Source organism: Leucoraja erinacea, chromosome 28 (assembly GCF_028641065.1).
Source record: "Leucoraja erinacea ecotype New England chromosome 28, Leri_hhj_1, whole genome shotgun sequence".
In the NCBI taxonomy this organism is placed as follows: Eukaryota; Metazoa; Chordata; class Chondrichthyes; order Rajiformes; family Rajidae; genus Leucoraja; species Leucoraja erinaceus.
Window position 1 is genome coordinate 22,071,806 of NC_073404.1, and position 17,148 is coordinate 22,088,953.

Genomic DNA, 17,148 nt, shown 5'->3' on the forward strand with positions numbered 1-17,148 from the left:
CTTCCACCACCTACCCGACAGCGTATTTCGGGTACCTACCATTCTCTGTGTAAAAACAACTTGTTTTCCCCATTCCCCTTAAAACTTTCCCCTCTCACCTGTAAGTTGCTCTCTGAATTTGATATTTCCATGCTCAGAAAAAAATCCTGACTATCTGCCCTGATTAAGCCGCTCGTAGTTTTATATATTTCTATCAGGTCATCCCTCGGCCTCTAACATTTCAGAAACAAACAATGCAAGTTCATCCAACCTCTCCTTAGGCTCTACTTTCTAATCCAAAAAACATCCTGGTGAACCTCTTCTACACCCTCTTCAAAGCCTCCACATACTTCTTGTAATGTGGTAGTCAGAACTGCACACAAATGTGGCCTAACCAAAACTTTACACATCTGGAATGTGAATTATCAAATGTTATACTCAATACACTGACTGACAAAGGAAAATATGCTGCATGTCTCCTTTACTGCCCCATCTATTGTGTTGCCACTTTATGGGACTTGCACCCTGAGATCTCTGCCTATCAGTGCTACATGGATCCAGCCATTTATTGTGGACTCCCCTCTTACATTTGATCTCCCAAAATTCATCACCTTGCAGTTGCCCCCATTAAATTCCACCTGCTATTTCCCTACCCAAATTTCCAACTAGTTTATATCATTTGACAATCTTTCTCACTATCTGCAAATCCACACATTTTCATATAATCTGAAAATCAGATCACCTTTTTTATCCAAATCATGAATCTATATTAGAAACCACAGAGTTCCCAGCACTGATCCTTCTGTATCACCACTGGTCACAGACGTACAGTCAGAATAGCATATTTTCACTACAACCCTCTGTATTCTATAGCCCAGCCAATTTTGTATCCAATTTACCAACTCGCCTTGGATCCCGTGTCTTCTGGACCAGACTGTCATTTTTGACCTTGTCAAGGGTTTTACTAAAGTCCATGTAGACAGCATTCATTGCCCTACTTTCATCAATCATCTTCAACACCTTCTCCAAAAACTCAATCAAATTTGTGAGACAGGACTTTCTACACACTGCTGATGTTCCCTATAATTCCATACTTTAACAAAAGCAATAAAATCCTGTAATCCAATAAGCACTTACAGTTTCCCGACTACGGGCCCCACCACCTGTATCGTACAGATTTATAGGTTAATTGGCTTGGTTATAAATGTAAATTGTCCCTAGTACGTGTAGGATAGTGTTAATGTGCGGGGATCGCTGGTCGATGCAGACTCGGTGGGCCGAAGGGCCTGTTTCCGCGCTGTATCTCTAAACTAAACTAAACACTGATTTAAGGCTCTCCAACCTATAATTTCCTGGATTATCCCTGTCGCCCTTTTTGACCAAAGGAACAACAATGGCTGTTCGCCAGTCTTCAGGAAACTTGCCCATGGCTAAAGAGGATACAAAGATCTTTGTCAAGGCCCAAACAATCTCCTCCTGTGCCTCCCTCAGTATCCTGGGAAAGAATTAATTAGACTCTGTGGATTTATCCACTTTAATGTTTTTCAAAACACCAAACTTTCAAACTCATGCAAACTTTGTGGTGATACAAAGTTTGCATGAATAATGATATTGAAGACACCTCCTTAATAGTAATATGCCCTAGAATATCAACATTCTTCTCCCTAATCTCTCCATCATCTGTGGCCCTCTCCATGGTGAATACTGTCCATATGCTGAACTGTGAGTGATTATCATACATCAACTGCCAGTGATATAACAAACTAACACGTCTCTTCCAGTACAATTTCCTCACATCATTTCTGTTTTCTAAAGTTTTCTTAGTTTTTTTGGTCCATGTTATTGAAGAAATGCAACAAATTTGTGATTTGAGTATTTCACAATAAAACAAAGTAGATATCGCTCAAAATTCAAACTAATGGTGGTGATCAGAAAACACAGAAAGACATTCCCAGTTCTTCCTGTGCATAAAGCATAAACATTCTCAGACAACCATCTCCTTGAGGGGACTTGCGATTGAGTCCGAAGTGGGTTACAGTATACATAATTTGATGGTGGAAAATAGTTACCTTTGGTGTAGTGTAATTTTTTTAATAAGAAATGTTGCTGAGTTTGCAACTCCTTTTACTGGGATTGAGGAAGACTTCCATATCATTAGGTCAGGAGAACATCACATCACATTGGAGATTGTTGTTCTTGAATATCTCTAAGCCCATTTCCTTCATCTACACACTTGCATATACATATCCATATATTGCCAGCCTCTGTAGACAAGATTGGGAAATTATGACAGACACCACCAGTGTAACAGTTGGAAGTGTTGAATTATCAAAAGGCTGACAGCAGGCAACCTTCCTGCACATTGGCATTGGTGGTCAAGAGTTTGGTATACAGGCAATAATTATAGAAAATGTATTTAAAGGTCAGGTATTGCATAAGTATAAGGCTTCACTTTTTATGTGCTCTGTTGCATTGCACCACTAAGGAACACTAAAGGCAGCAAAATGAATGGAAAACCTAATACCTTCTCATCGTCCGAAGATAAGGTCTACCTTTTGGGGGGAGATGCAAAGTTTGCATGAATAATGTAATTGAATATAATGCACAAAGGATCAAATAACTGAGAGCGAGCATTGCTGTAATAAATGTCAAACTGTCAGCATCCACTGCTCTATGAACACGTAACTTCCACAGGGCAACATGACTTTGCTTCTAATGCACGAACTGCCTCTGTGGAAGCTCGGTTAATCGTGTTTACACTGGTGACGAGAAACCACGAGATTGCACATTAATACGAGCAGTGAGAAATGACCTGCTCCTGATCTAATCGATCAATCACTGCATCAGATTATGAACGCAGATGGTGAATTTGTGGGAGGAAAAGTTTGCATTTTACACCCCACCTGTTCACTGTGTTCCCAGCCATGGTGACCTTCAGCTGGCTATCGTGCCTTCAATCAGACGGAGATGTAGCAGATTACGTTCTGAATGCCCCAGAATTATTGTGCCGAATCTTCCATCCGCAACTGATTCACCAGGCTCCATTGATGGTACAGTTTGTGACTTGGAGAGATATTTCTCACCAAAATAAACACTTTGATGCCAGCACCTTTGGCATAATGCTGAGTTTTACTCATTCAGGCAATGCTGCGAGAGTTTAGATTAAAATCTACCTGTGACATAACCTGCTGATTTATTAAATCCATCATTTTAAAAAAAAAACTCGAGGCAAAAAAATCACCCTCAGGATTCAGCCACTCTCCCAGCATGTGTAATTTGCCTTCTCTGCCACAGGAGGAGAACATGACTTACAATCTTCTGCGGGTTTTGGAAGATTTACTTTTCTGCAGGAGTGTAGCCTTCTTTTCATTGGAGGTGAAGGAACCCACAAATTAACTTCTTGATCTTCTTGATGGAGTATTTTACCACTTTATCAAATTCTCTCTAAATAAACACTTGCTCGGCCCAGAATACTCGAATGCCTCAGATATTAATGTTCTTACTAAGGAGACTGGGAAAGAGACTTACTGCACCATTTATTAGAACGTGGTAGTATTTATCAGTGCTTTTAGAATATTTATAAGACCTTCTACTTTCTAGAAAGCCGCTGGATGGTCAAGGCATTTCTGCCTCTGCTCACGCACCTACTTTTCCTTGGCTTACTGGATTCCCAATGATTTACCAGAATTGAGCACAGACTCACCCCTGCCTGGAAGTTTGTCTTACTCAGCCATCCCATCTCTCATGTCAGTGTTTGTGCTTGGGGAGGGAGAGGGGAATTCAATGGATTTGAAGATGTTGGGCAAGATCGGGAACCAACCACAATTTCTCGTAAAGGAATAGCAGAAAATGTGGCATCACTTTTCACCACAAAGCTGGGAGGGACTTATGATGATAAGTCTCTCATTTTAAAGCCATGGAATCATAGCTACAGCAAGCTTTTTGACCCAACGTATCCACACCGATCATCAAGCACCTATTCTTACACTAATCCAAGCACATTTTATTCTCCCCCAGATTCTAGTCACCTATATACTAGGAGTACTTTACAGTGGCCAATTAATCTATTAACCCACAGAATCCTGGGTTGTGAGAGGAAACCAGAATACCTGGAGGAAATGCAATGACGGGGAAAATGTACAAACTCTACACCCTGTAACCAGGGCATAGTTTCTTTAAGAAAGCTGCTTACATTCCCACCATATTTATCATCTGCACTAATGCATATGTTGCTCTATGGTTCCTTACGACCCATGACTTGAATTACTTCCATGCAAAAAAAACATAATCTCCTTCTAGAGCTCAGCTATTTCTCACTTCACCTTTCTCATATAATCTGACACACTGTCCTCAACATTTGCTTGTCGGACCATGCAGGAAAACCAATGTGCACAACCTGCAAGTAACACTTCTTAATTCCTTGAAATCCTTGGAGCAAGTGTCATGGGGCTCCGGATGCTGACAAGATTAGCGACATCCATATCAATTGGCCAAGTTCAAGTTTATTGTCTTCAGCATGAACCCGCTGAGGTGAAAAATCAAACTTGCAGCAGCATCACAGACACATAGACTCAGAAAGACGCACAAAAACAAGTTATACACACATTACACATACAATTCTAAAATAAAGACTGGAAGAAAACAAAATGTTTATGCAAAGACATCATTAGAAAAGAAAGTCCATAGTAGTGGAACAGGTTATATGAATGATATTAATGTTGTCAGCATCTCATAAACATTCAATAATTGAGCATTTGCAATTATTGGAATCTGAACCTCTAATCATCCAATATCTTCCACCAGCTTCATTCTTCATTTATAGTGGAGCCCCACTACCACTTTCATAGAAAATAGGTGCAGAGGGAGGCCATTTGGCTCTTCGAGCCAGCACCACCATTCATTGTGATCAATTAGTAACCCGTACCTGCCTTCTCCCCATATCCCTTGATTCCATTAGCCCCTAGAGCTCCATCTAACTCTCCTTCAAATTCATCCTGTGAATTGGCCTCTACTGCCTTGTGACAAAGTAGGGCAGTGATTGACCGGATTATAGTTATTGTCTTCTGCAACAATGTTAAATAAAGAAAGAAAGAAAGACGGCATTTTGTTTCAGGTTTCTTCCATTGTGTCAACTTTTCTGAAAGCACTTTCAGCTAATCAGATTGAGGGACCAGAGGGCTGAAACACTGGAAGACAGAAATTAAAAATCAAGAACACAGTTAATTAAGGGTATTACTCAGGGTTTATTCTGAACCCATACTTCCATTAGTTTTCTCGTGAATTGGTTATGAAGGGACATTGTAATTTGTCTGCTCACTGTTTAGTTTAGCTTAGTGTAGTTTAGAGATGCAGCTCAGAAACAGGCCCTTTGGCCCACCGAGTCCATGTCGACCAGCGATCCCCGCACATTTACACTATCCAACACACACTTTAACCAAGCCAATTAACCAACAAACTTGTACGTCTTTGGAGTGTGGGAGGAAACCAAAGATCCCGGAGAAAACCCACGCAGTCACGGGGAGAACATACAAATTACGTACTGACAGCATCCGTAGTCAGGATCAAACACGGGTCTCTGGCGCTGCAAGCGCTGTAAGGCAGCAACTCTACCATTGCGCCACTGTGCCACCCGACAAATACGAGTGAGAATGTTAAGCATTAAGTCCTATCTGCTGGTTGCAACAACTTCTTTCCATCTCTCATGCTCTGTTCCAAACTCCTCCCATTAATTAGGAAAATTGAATTTCCAACAAAAAAATTAACACGTTCAAGCAGTGAAAATTGGCATCACCTTGCTATCTTCAGCGTTTTATTCTTTGAACCCGGACAACAGTTTAGAGAGTTTCCTTCAAGTAAATTAAGTGGTAATGAGATGAGGATCTGTGATTCGTGGAGTAATGTAGAAGAGTGTGGTAATGTGCCCTCAACCCAGTGACATCAAAGCAGGAATTTGGTAATTAATTTGAAGATTAGGATCCAGAACTCCCATGAAATTAAGTTTTTGGAGAATGATTAAACTTGCACACAGAAGTGGAAAGTGTGATCCTTGAGCCTTCAACGGTCATAATGTGGCTCCATAGTGAATTTGCCTTCCTTGCAGGTGATGAAGGAAAGAGTTTTCACTCCATCCCTTGAAAGGGTTACCTATAAAATAAAGGATCAGCCAGAGAGGCAGGAGATGACAGAATCAGTGATCATGAATGGGTCAAATGGTTGATCTCTCATTATCTATCTATGGTGAGGAGTAGGAATTGTGGATGAATGAGATCCAATGGATAAAGTACTGAGAATAGCTAAACTATTGTGCTGTTTTAGATAGGGGCTTTTAGATAGTGGAAGTGGAAGTGTAGGGAATTAAATTATATGGATCATGCCCAGACAGATGAGTTTAACTTGGCTACTTGTTCAGCACAAACACTGTGGGCCAAAGGGCCCATTCCTGTGCTGTACTCTTCTATGTTCTACGTTCTATGTTAACTTACATGGGTGATGGAAGCTGAAAAGTTGAAGCGTTGACTAGAAATCTAGACTCTTGTAGAGAACTTGTATTCAAAGAATCATTCCCCAGAAGCATTCCAGACCTGAAATGTTACCTGTTTCTCTTTCCTGATACCTGATGTTACCTGATCCAATATTTCCTGTTTACATCTGCAGTTTATTTGATCTTCAAGCATAATAGGACGTATACCTAGCAGCCCATTAGAGCTGAAGGTTAATCACAGAAAGTCCTTTGGAGATAGTAGAATTGCACGTGGTTGCTTCTGGACATTGAGGTCCACTATGCAATGTATTTTCAACTCCAATGAAAGTTTCTTCTACACAGTAAAAAAAAAAGCCTCTTTTGACCGCATCAGGCATCGCAAAGCAGGTCTTGACATCTAATCGTCATTTGCTGAGGATTGCAGTAAATCGTCATTTGCTGAGGATTAGATGAACTACCTACATTGTTGCCTTGGTGTGCTCCAATGCATGCCAACCATGTGCCAGACATTGTAAAGCCTTCACCTCTCAGGCAACAAAACATGTCCCTGCAGCCACTCATCAATGCCACTTGGGGCTCAGAGGACAGCATTCTCTGAACGAAACAGAAGATTCAAAGTTCATGATAAGTGTGGCAACTCCAGGTAACTTGAATTGAATCCCAAACTCTAAGGAAGGAATGTGCTGGAGGGTTTGCCTCTGTCTCTAAATTCAGTTCTAGAAGGTGGGGGTCAAAATACATGTCAGTACTGCAATGCTGTATTGCAAGAGATAACGTTTTTGGGATACATTGTTCATTTGAAGTCCTGACGACTTTCTCTAGGGTGAATACAAAGGTCGCATCAGACTATTCTGAAGACAAGTTGAGTGATTATCTATCAATGAAATCAATATTCAACTTATCACTGACATAGGTTAATCCCTGGGAAAAAGCATCATGTTCACTGCTGAAGATATTGGTGATGCAGCGATTAGAACTGCTGCCCCACAGCTCCAGGGACCCAGATTCAGTCGTGAACTTGCTTGCTGTCTGCATGGAGTTTACATATTGCTTATGTGACCATATAGCCTTGGGTGCTCCAGTTTACCGGGACATCCCATAACATATGCTAGAGAGTTAATTTGCTGCGGTAAGTGGCCCCTTAGTGAAGGTAAGTAGCAAAGGAATTAAAGACGAGTAGCTAAGCATGGAAACGAGACGGATAAGTAGACTACAGGGCAAATAAAGGGCCTGTCACACTTTCCCGAGCTGCTCACGAATTCTCTCGAGTTTTCCCCTTGATTCAAACTCGGAGAATGTTCGTAACGGGTCCATAGGAGTCCGTATATATATCGTAGCGGCTCGTTATGTCAGCCGTAGGTAGCCGGGGCGTTAAATGTTGCAATTTTTCTCCTCCCGACTATCTTTTCACTCGTGGACATTTTTTGTCATGCTGGAAAAAACGTCCCGACTTACCTGATGCCCCGAGTACCTACGGCTGACATAACGAGCAGCTACGATAAATCTACGGACTCCTACGGCCTCCCACGGACCCGAAAGTGGGACAGGGACAGACTTAAGAAGGGTATGGTAGGACTAACGGGACTCTAGGTTGTGACCTGGCATCGGCCTAATAGACTGAACGGCCTCATCTTCTGTTGTACAGGTCACCCAAACAGCTTGCAAGGTGGAAATACTGGGTTCCTACATTGCAGAAGATGCCTTCAGTCCCATAGCAACTGTCTAATCCATAACAGCCTCTCAAATGCTTGCACTTACTACACAGGCTGGACGTAAGTTGCCCATTTGTATGCTGAGGAGGACTTGTAATATGTGAATCATAAACTGGCATGAGGGAAGGTACTTGGGTTAAAACAATAAATTATATATTACCAAGAAAAATTAATTGAAACATTAAATATTCAAGGGATGGTGCAGAATAAAGTTTTAATATTTAAAAGGTGTGGAATTTAAGCCTGTTGAGTTAATGCCCACGTTGAATAAGATACAAAGGGCCATTGCATTGCACATAAAGGAAAGGAAATTTTGGCAGGTACCAAATGTACAAGTTCCAAAAGACATTTGGTACACAGAAGGGTTAATTTGCCCTGTTTCATTTCTACAATTGTGGAGTTTGGAGAAGACTGTTAATGATTTGGGAGAATGAGTCTGTAAGGACTTGCTATGTGGTGTTATCGACACGTAAAATCAGAGAATTTTTTTTCTGGCTCCTTCCTTTAATTTTATTTAGATCCTAGCAGTTTACCGTATGTGTTTGCTCTGCCATTCAATAAGGTCGTGAGTGATCATGAACATTAACCACTTTCCTGGATGATTTTGATAACTTTCCTTTCTCATAGAGTCAAAAATCTCAGCTTGGATTGTATTGAGAAACCATATACTTGCAGCGCTGCTGCAGTGAACTCCAAAGATTTAGAGAAAAGAATGTTCTCATCTTAAACCTCAATAGCTTAAATCAGTGCATTTGAGTCTTAGAGTCTATGCACAATCATCTTCTAGCTCCATAAATCAGTACAAAGAGGACCAAATGGATGTGTTTTATTTATTTATATATTTACTTATTTGGCTGTTTGTTTATTTATTTATTTATCGGCAAGTTGCCAGGCATCTTGGCCACTTTGTAGTTTACCTTTGAACTTTGCAGTTTAAAGATGATTGCATTCAGTCTTGTGAGCAGCCTGATAAAACATGTTACCCCACATTTTTGCTGGTGTAAATGTAGCTGGTTATGCAAATTAACATTTTTTTTTGCCTCCACCATGGCTGCTGCTGCTGCACGTCTAGTATGGATCAGATTGTGGACAACACATGCTGCGTAGACAATGGTTTCCACCTTCTTGGGCTCCTGCTCCATCGTAGTCAGCAAGCATCTGAATCTGTTGGCGTGGATGCCAAAGGCATTTTCCACGACCCTCCTAGCCCCGGACATCCTGTAGTTGAAGATCCTCTGCTCCCTTGACATCCGCCTGTGAGGGTAGGGCTTCATCATCCATGACCTGAGTTGGAAGGTGTCATCACCAACCAGTGTGTAGGGGATGTCAAGGTTGTCTTCTCCCGGCAGAGGTTCTGGATCAGGAAGGCCTGCTCTTCCTTCTTCCAGTGCTTGCCCAAGGGAGGTCTCTCTGCAGATCTCACCATCTACACCACTGCCACGTGTGCCCACATCCACAAACAGGAAGTTGTAGTTTGTATCCACCACAGCTATGAGTACGATGGAATGGAATTTCCTGTAGTTAAAGAACATAGAATCTCCCTTGGGTGGACACCTGGTGGCCATATGCTTGCCATCCACTGCCCCACATGTACGCTGGAAGTTCTAAATAGTATCATAGCCATGCGCCACTCTCTTCCACTCATCTGGTGTACTAGGGCAGTCCTTGACCTCATCTTCATAAGCATTTATGATGGCCTCACAAGTCTCTTGGCCAACCTTGCTGATGGGGTTGTGGGCTACAAGAAAGTTGTAGGAGAGACTCTTGTAGGGGTCTCCTGATGCCAGGTTGCAGAGGGTGATGGCTAGGCACAGGTCTGGTTCCTGTAGCTTCCTCATGGAGGTCTCCCTTGTCTCTAGGAGAGGGCCCACCCATGTCTTCAGCTCGGGGGGGGGGGAGCCTAGTGAGGTTTCAGAAGGCAGCCTCATCTTTTTGCTGGAGCTCAGTCACGAAGCTGGGGGGCAGTGTTAGCTGTGAGGAGGATGCTAGGAGGCTGCAAGGTGACTTGGATAGGTTGGGTGAGTGGGCAAATGCATGGCAGATGCAGTATAATGTGGATAAATGTGAAGTTATCCACTTTGGTGGCAAGATCAGGAAAGTAGACTATTATTTGAATGGTGGCCGATTAGGGCAAGGGGAGATGCAACAAGACCTAGGAGTCACGGTACACCAGTCATTGAAAGTAGGCATGCAGGTGCAGCAGGCAGTGAAGAAAGCGAATGGTATGTTAGCATTCATAGCAAAAGGATTTGAGTATAGTAGGGAGGTTCTACTGCAGTTGTACAGGACCTTGGTGAGATAACACCTGGAGTATTGCGTACAGTTTTTGGTCTCCTAATCTGAGGAAAGACATTCTTGCCATAGAGGGAGTACAGAGAAGGTTCACCAGACTGATTCCTGGGATGGCAGGACTTTCATATGAAGAAAGACTGGATAGACTCGGCTTGTACTCGCTAGCATTTAGAAAGTTTGAGGGGGGGGGGGGGGGATCTTATGGAAGCTTACAAAATTCTTCAGGGGTTGGACAGGCTAGATGCAAGAAGATTGTTCCCGATGTTGGGGAAGTCCAGAACAAGGGGTCACAGTTTAAGGATAAGGGGGAAATCTTTTAGGACCGAGATGAGAGCATTTTTTTTCACACATAGAGTGGTGAATCTATGGAATTCTCTGCCACAGAAAGTAGTTGAGGCCAGTTCATTGGCTATATTTAAGAGGGAGTTAGATGTGGCCCTTGTGGCTAAAGGGATCAGGGGGTATGGAGAGAAGGCAGGTACGGGATACTGAGTTGGATGATCAGCCATGATCATATTGAATGGCAGTGCAGGCTCGAAGGGCCGAATGGCCTACTCCTGCACCTACTTTCTATGTGTCTATGTTTCTATCAGGTTTTCATGCTGGCCCAACCTGTGTCGCTTCAGGGACAAGGCCTTCAACCACACAGACCTCTTCTTGGGCTTCTTTTTCACTGTTCTTCTTGTCCTTCTGTCTTACAGATATTTAAGCAAGAGGGTTGCTACAAGCAGCAGGGCTTCTTCTTCTTGTAATAAGAGCAATGGCCTTTGATGCTGCTCCCTGGTAGTCATGATGCAGAATGATTTGAAACCGCTGTCTACAACCCGTTTTACACGAAAACTGGCTGATTCCATTGTTTTAGAGGCCAAAATGATGTCACATTGTCCTCACTTGTCGCCGACAGGATCATAGCTTGTCGTAGCTTCTCGCAGGTGTAGGTGTCGTCGAAGGTTGTTGCAGGTGGTGGTCGTAGGTGGACATCGTAAGTTGCAACGATTGGGTCGCCGGTTGTCGACAGCTTGCCGTAGCTTGACGTCGATTAGGTGGTAAGTTGTTGTAGCTTGTTGTACACATTGTCGTAGGGGGTCGAGTCGCCGGTGTTTCGTCAACCTGCTACGATTATGACAGTCGCTGGCAGTCACCAGAAAAATCGCCTAAGTGGCCCTTAAATCAGCTGGTCAGGCAGCATCTCTGAAAAGAAGGAATGGGTGACGTTTCGGGTCTGAAAAGGGTCTCGACCCAAAACCTCACCCATTCCTTCTCTCCAGAGATGCTGCCTGTCCCGCTGAGTTACTACAGCATTTTGTGTCTACCTTCTAATCTGTTACATCTCTGTGTGACTGAGGGCAAGATAACCATCAGGCAACCAACATGACATATTGTTATGTAAATTGGCAGGACATAAAATGCTGCCAGAAATGTCTATGTAAGCTATGACTGAATGATTTATTATGAATGGGTTAGGTCACTTTGTCACTGTTTGTGTTGTTATATCTAGACTGTGGGACACAAAACATCTTGTGCTTGCTTTCCACCAGCATGAATTTCATTAGCTCAGCTTCTGTAAAAAGGTTTATTGGAAAGAAAGTGAATTATTGTTGCCAGGTGCTTGCGCCATGTAGCTTACAGCATTGGATATTGTTCGAACCAGATGTGTCGAATCACAAGATGTTGCGTGTTCCAGTTGTATTGCACCAATGGACTCCACGTATTTAGATCCACGTATTTTTCACCTTTGGATGTTGCTAGTTTCAAGTCTGGTAAAGCATTGGACTCTCCAATTAAAAAAATCATCACTGCTGCTGCCATTTCATTGCACTATGCAACCTTGCATTGAATACTCTCACATCCATGCTTTTGCCTTGCAAATTATTTGGTGCATTTGTTGATCTTGTAATATTTTATACATGATTTTTGGCCACCTACTCTGGTCTTTGTAGGTTTAAAACTGTTGGATTAAAAAAGTAATTTTAATCTCAGGCAGTAAACTGGGAAAGTGGTTTTGATGCCCCTTGTAGAAACCAGCCATATGCAACTCGATTCACCGGTAACAAAGTTGAAATTGATCTCCTTTATATTTGGTCCCTTTACTCATTTATATCTGATCCCTTTACACATTGCCAATGGCAATAAGACATTGCCATAGGCTGCAAACCATTGCACAATTTATGATTTGTGATTATAATTCAATGTCTGGCCTGCCTTTTCTAGATTTTGTCCACCCAGTTTTGTTATACAAGGATGTGCATAACAGTTCCACCGACACCATCAATCATAAACAACAAATGATTGATTCCAAAGTAATGAGGAGCTGAGGAATTAAGTAATGGAGAGAATTATTTATGCATGATATTGAATGTTGACCAATGTTTAGTAATTTGTTTAGACTTTCACATCTGCAATAATTAGTAAGCCATCACTGACACTAGCTCAAAATTCACAGGGAATATCCTTCAATTATGGTTCAATATCCATTTAGTAGATCAAATAGAATTGAACTCATTTGACTTTTGGAGAACCAGATGGCCTGAGATTATCTCTTGGAAGTACGTATTATCTGGAGGATGAAATGATCAAAACCATTATTCCTCAACTTTCCATAACTGTTGCCGTGGTTTCCACCATTGTATTTGCCAAAGTCTGAGTTTCCGTAATTATATTTTGATGATTGGAAGAATGCTGCCTGATGAACACAGGGGTGAAAGCCTGGCTCACTAAGACTTGCTGCAAGTCAACAATCCTCCAATACCCATCACATTGATACAATGTCAGGTCAAAGGTATACAAAGATTGAAGTTATTGAGCAAATCTAATGTTCCATGTCCTATGTCCCATATCCTCTGGCAGCCTTCATCTTGCGCTATGGATACTTCAAATCTTACAAGGTTAATTCAATGACTACCTTTATGAAGATACGTGAACAAATGCAGAAGTGGTACCAAATGCAGATAGGCTGCGCCAACTATAGTAACCTCCTGAACACTTTTGTCAAATCTTTCTGATGCAGTATATTTTCTTCTATATTGCACCTTTCATTGTTGCACCCTGTTTAAAATCCCTCAAAGGTTTTGCTACATTTTGGCATACTGTGAATATTTTAATATTTTAAATAATGTATGTCTATTGTCTATTTTTATTGATATGTTGTCTGTCTGTGTTTTTAATATTACTTGCACATTGGAGTATGGGGAAACGTAATTTTGATCCTATGTGTAACTACTGTTGCATAATTGAATTGACAATAAAGTTACTTTGACTTTGACTTTGACTTTGATAAGCATAAAAGTCTGAAGAAGGGTCTCAACCCGAAAAACATCACCCATTCCTTCTCTCCAGAGTTGCTGCCTGACCCGTTGAATTACACCCGCATTTTGTGTCTATCTTTGGTTAAAACCAGCATCTGCAGTTCCTTCCTACACATTAAATCTTTTCTCGCTTTCTTTTGCAGCCGATTTGGCGCTTTTGATGCTGCTGCCATCTTCCAGGTCATACCTGACTAAATAAGAGCAGATGAAAAAGTGATTTCAATACCATATTTCTAAGTCTGACCATCAAAAAATAATTCAGAATTCTAAAATAATTTCAACCAGTTAGAAACATAGAAACATAGAAAATAGGTGCAGGAGTATGCCATTCGGCCCTTTGAGCCTGCACCGCCATTCAATATGATCATCCCTCAGTATCCCGTACCTGCCTTCTCTCCATGCCCCCTGATCCCTTTAGCCACAAGGGCCACATCTAACTCCCTCTTAAGTATAGCCAATGAACTGGCCTCAACTACCTTCTGTGGCAGAGAGTTCCAGAGATTCACCACTCTCTCTGTGTGAAAAACGTTTTTCTCATCTCGGACCTTAAGGATTTCCACTCTATCCTTAAACTGTGACCCCTTGTCCCGGACTTCCCCAACATCTGGGACAATCTTCATGCATCTAGCCTGTCCAACCTCTTAAGAATTTTGTAAGTTTCTATAAGATTCCCCCTCAATCTCCTAAATTCTAGCGAGCACAAGCCAAGTCTATCCAGTCTTTCTTCATATGAAAGTCCTGACATCCCAGAAATCAGTCTGGTGAACCTTCTCTGCACTCCCTCAATGGCAATAATGTCCTTCCTCAGATTTGGAGACCAAAACTGTACGCAATACTCCAGGTGTGGTCTCACCAAGACCCTGTACAACTGCAGTAGAACCTCCCTGCTCCTATACTCAAGTCCTTTTGCTATGAATGCAAAAGTTGTGACTTTAAAATGTCTGTGGAAGCATTCTGTACATTCTGAAAATTGTCCTGTGAATTAGAGTGTTACAAATATGACTGACACATTTCTAGATATGTCACAATGAAAGATGACGAAAACAACAATAATCGAATTGTTAAACTTGACGCCTGCGTGGAGAAAACACTGGAATCTTTGATGAATGAACACAAAGATACAAGAAAATAGATCAGGATTTGACCACTTAGTCCTTCAAGCTTGTTCCGCCATTTATTGTGATCAGGGCTTATCTATGCCGGCCTCAACATCTCTTCTGTGCCAATTCCCCATAACACTCAATTCCTCGATCCTTCAAATGTTTAGGTCATAAGTGATAGGAGCCGAAATAGGCCATTCGGCCCATCAAGTCTACTCGCCATTCAATCATTGTTGATCTATCCCTGCCTCCTAACTCCATTATCCTGCCTTCTCCCCATAACCATTTGACACCCATACTAATCATGAATCCATATCTCTGCCTTAAAAAACATATCCATTGTCGGCCTCCACAGTCTTCTGTTCCAAGAAATTCCACAGATTCACCACCCTCTGACTAAAGAAATTCCTCCTCATTTCCTTCCTAAAGGAACGTTCTTTAACTCTGAGACTATGTCCTCTAGTCCTAGACTCTTCCACAAGTAGCAACACCCTCTCCACATCCACTCTTTCCAAGCCTTTCACTATTCAATACTTTTCAATGAGGTCCCCCTCATTCTTCTAAACTCCAGTAAGTCCATACCCATAGTTATCACATATTTATCTATGTTCACCTTAAATATATCTAAAGACTTGGCCTTCACCACCCTTGGGAACAGATTACAATGCGCTCTGAGAAAGGAAATCTTTACACACCTCAATTTTAAATAATCTGCCCTTTATTTCATAATTAGGCCTGTTTGCTCATGACTCTCCCACCAGTGGAAACCTCCACATGTATCAAGTAAGGTCAAATCTCATTCTCTTAAACTCCAAGGAACACAAAACCCAAAGTGTTCAACCCCTGAACAGGATAACCCTCTCTTCCCAGAAATTAGCTTGGTGAATATTATTGGACTGATTCCAATGGTACAATATCCCTTTTTAGGAAGGGGTACGGACTTGATCTTGAAAAGCACAAGAAGATAGACACAAAGTGCTGGAGTAACTCAACTGGTCAGGCGGCATCTCTGGAAAAAAGGAATAGGTGACGTTTCGGGTTGAGACCCTTCTTCGGACACCAAGAAGAAGGGTCTCACAAGACTGGATTGAGCCATGTCAACATAGGCTTGTGAAAGGAAAAATATGTTTACTTTATCCTCTGCAATTGTTTGAGGATTTGATGAGTAAAATAATTGAGGAACCAAAGGCTTTGGTGATTTGGGATTTTCGGAAAGCATTTTATAAAGTCCCATTAAAGAAATTGGTCAACAAAATTCAAGCACGTGGAGTTGGGGATTGACAATTGGTTTCAGACAGAACACTAAAGTGGAAATATACACGATACATTGGCTACAAGAGGAATTTGTCTTTTGGATTTCATCTATTCACAATATGCGTCATCTCTCCGCCTCTCGTCTTTCAATTGTCCCCAACATCAACCATTTCATCAATAATTGCATGTTCAGCAGCTCAGTCTACTGACTTATGAAATACCATCAACAACTGTCCCACCCCCATTCGTACCATCCACATCGCCATACACAACAATGAATGTATTCTTCCTTCTCCCTTTCCTTCTTAAAGATGTTCCTCAAAACTTATCTTGCCAGTCCTAATATCTCCATGTCTAATAAGGTAGAAATAGCGGAGATGATCAGCAGGTCAGGCAGCATGTCTGGAGCGAGAAACAGTCAGAATGATGACTGCCTCATCAAGTTAATTCACACACAGTGAAGAACTATTCTTCAGCTAAGGAGAATTGCATTCTTCATACTGAAACAAAGGGAGATGGATGAGGCAACTGGAGTATATGTGAAATGTAGTCTTGGACATTGCTACATATATAATCAAGCACCCAATCTTTTGTGTACTAGGATATGGAGAAGAATTTGAAACAATACATCAGTAGCGTTGTTTCACTGGATTTAGTATCTTGTTTCTTACAAAGTGTGAAGACCTCTCAGACAATTGGGAGCTGCTTTGAAGCTCTAAGACTTAAATCGGATAATTATTGCCATTAAAATGGACATTCTTGCACATGCAATTATGCATATTTTTGCACAGAAACTATTTCATACTTCCCTATGACGTAGAAGGTTATTTCAGCTCATTAAGTTTATGCTGGTAACGCCCCAAGAATTTTCCCTATAATCTATTATCCCAACATTCCCTTTTTTTCCCACCCGATTCTTCCACTCACCTACACACTCTAACTTGTTCAACTAACCAACCAACCTCCATGTCACAGGCAGCAGATTCAGACTCCATGCAGACAGCACTGGTAGCCAGGATTTTACT